The sequence below is a fragment of the Osmia lignaria genome, unplaced genomic scaffold (genome assembly GCF_051020975.1).
Source record: "Osmia lignaria lignaria isolate PbOS001 unplaced genomic scaffold, iyOsmLign1 scaffold0090, whole genome shotgun sequence".
Classification (NCBI taxonomy): domain Eukaryota; kingdom Metazoa; phylum Arthropoda; class Insecta; order Hymenoptera; family Megachilidae; genus Osmia; species Osmia lignaria.
In genome coordinates this window covers 7501-10000 of record NW_027478231.1, presented here as the reverse complement: position 1 = coordinate 10000, position 2500 = coordinate 7501, and the positions used below count along the sequence as shown (strand labels likewise).

At 44.8% G+C, this 2500-nt stretch overlaps 1 non-coding gene across 1 annotated transcript; it reads right to left on the bottom strand.

Moving 5' to 3' along the window:
* Positions 1-1575: 1575 nt before the first annotated feature.
* Positions 1576-1730, bottom strand: LOC143307857 (5.8S ribosomal RNA). The gene has a single exon (XR_013064911.1). It is a non-coding gene; the product is annotated as a 5.8S ribosomal RNA (ribosomal RNA).
* Between the last annotated feature and the right edge of the window lie 770 nt (positions 1731-2500).

The following is a 2500-nucleotide window of genomic DNA, read 5'->3' as shown; positions in this document are numbered from 1 at the left end:
TTGTATTTATCGTTCGATGAAACGAGCACAAGAGGGAAAAAAAAGTTGAGACACGACGTTCCCATAATTTTCGTGTTATTTCCTTTTTGCTTCAAACATTTTGCGGACTGCAGCTTCGTCGTATTGCTTTTATCAATTTTTAACAATTTCAAAGCGAAGACAACTCGCAAGACGATCCATTTCGTCTCGGTTCAATTTTAACGTCCGTCCGTATTATTTTTTGTTCCACAAGAGATTTCGAATAGGTTTCTTTATTTATCATCCCTTCTTTTCGAGCGCCACGGAAGCAAGAGGAAAAGCAAGAGCGAGAGAACATTTCGCGTATACTTCATTTAACAATTTTAACCAACACGCGATGTACTCCACACACCTCTTAGATTTAACAACTGCTTTTCTCTTCTTCTCCCCTTAGCGCAAGGGTAAACCCCATTTGTCTCTTCTTTGGAACGCAACAAAACTTTCGAGGACTGGACGACCGAGCGATGGTCGCGCGGTCTTCGCTTATCTTTAACAAACGAAGTAGTCCGTATGTATTCTAAATGTTGAAGCCTCCTAGAGCTTTAAGCCATGCGAGACATTGAAATGCTGTTTTAACGGGAGCATGCATAATTGCTGCAAACATACTTTTATCACAAGTTCTAGCCACGCCACGGAGGCTTCGAAGTTCCTTCACCATTCGCTTTCCTCTCTTTTGTTACACAGTTTCAGACTACGATCAGGGGTACCGAAACGCTGTATTGATTGTAAACAACCATTTTTATCTTGGAGCGGAGCGTTCCTTTACTCGTTAGATTTGTCTTGTCGCGTGTGTATTCGCTTTTTCGACGCTTTTTAACCATTTAACTTGTTTAGCGAAGCTAAACGCACAGACAGACAAAAAAAAAGGAACAGCATCGCGCGTCAAACAGCGACGACCCATCTGAAGCGATCTTTCATTTATACACCGTTTGTAAACAGAGAGATGTATAAAGCGCGGGGAATCATTCGAAACCCTGGGGCTATTCGAGCTTGCATTTCAGCAAATTATCATCTCAAACATTTCACTCGTTTGCTTTTTCTAAATTTATAGGAGAGCTTCTTTCGTTTATTTTTGACACACCTTTCGTAAATATCGTTTCTGGCAACGTCGGGAGCGTGGATTTCTACAAGTGAACAATCGCGCCGATCCGATAACTTCCAGCAGGATGGAGAATCTTTATAGATTATCTTCCTAGAACTCGGTGCTTTCACGGGCGGTCGTTTATAAATTTTAACGAACGACTCGCGCGCCGTGACGCACTTGCGCTAGTTCGAAGAGATATTTCGAAATTTGTTTCTCTCCTTTAACGGCCTGCATTTAGTGTATCGGTTGCGATTTTCGTCACATCGTTTCCACGACAAACGCCGACGAACTGCCCAACTATCGCTCGTACGTTGCGACTCTTTCTTTGTTTATCGTTCATTCATTCTTTCAATTTCGTTCGATAATCCCGCTCCGAAACGTTCTACTTTCGTTGAACGACGGCGAGATGTTTAGAAAGAAATGAATTACTCTTTTTTCGAGAAGCAAACGCAAGCAGTCTTTTGTTAAGAAAACGACCCTCAGCCAGGCGTGGTCCAGGAATTGTATCCGTGGACCGCAATGTGCGTTCGAAATGTCGATGTTCATGTGTCCTGCAGTTCACACGTTGACGCGCAATTAGCTGCGTTCTTCATCGACCCACGAGCCAAGTGATCCACCGTTCAGGGTAATCGTAAAATTTTGTATTTCAAACTCTTTAGATCTTTAGAGTGTTATTTTCATTATTAACACGCATCACATTCGATACCCACATCACTCTCCCACCCGGCGCGTGCGGGAGAGCGAATTCGGGCGTCGCCAACGTATTTGTTTGTTTGTTCGATCGTTGACGACACGATCGCGTCCAAGGACGGAAACCGTCGGAGAAACGCCCAGTGGCACGCTCCTCTCGACGGTCGGGCGTAAAGTACATTTAAAAACCTTGAAAAGTACGAACGCACACAAGGAATGCGAGCGCGCGTCCTGTCGCTGAATCGTGGGTTGCGAGATTCGAACAGACACACGGCCGGCGACGATCGGTCTAACTAATGGACACATAGTTTTTCAAAGACTCGCTATCGTCGCTTCTCAGCCGGTCCGTAAACAACACACATCGATCAGGCGGACGCACGAATCTTACCACGGTGCGTGTTTCGTAGATTCCAGGTTACCCGCAAGTACCTCTCTCTCCCTCTCGAAAGAGGAATCTCGATCCGTCCTTTTTGGACAATGGAGAAATCTTTTTATCGCAACACGGATGGCAAAGAAACAACCAAAGCGTAGGAGCGTGGGGACGAGAGCGACGAAAAGAACGTCGCGAAAACAAAGTTTCGACGGTTGCTCGTTCTAATACATCGTAGTTTCAACTCTCTCAGTTTTAACCACTCCTAGACGCTTCGTAAACTTTTAACAATTCTTCGCCTCCGCGAGTTTCATTTCGAATAGAGCGAACGCAACACG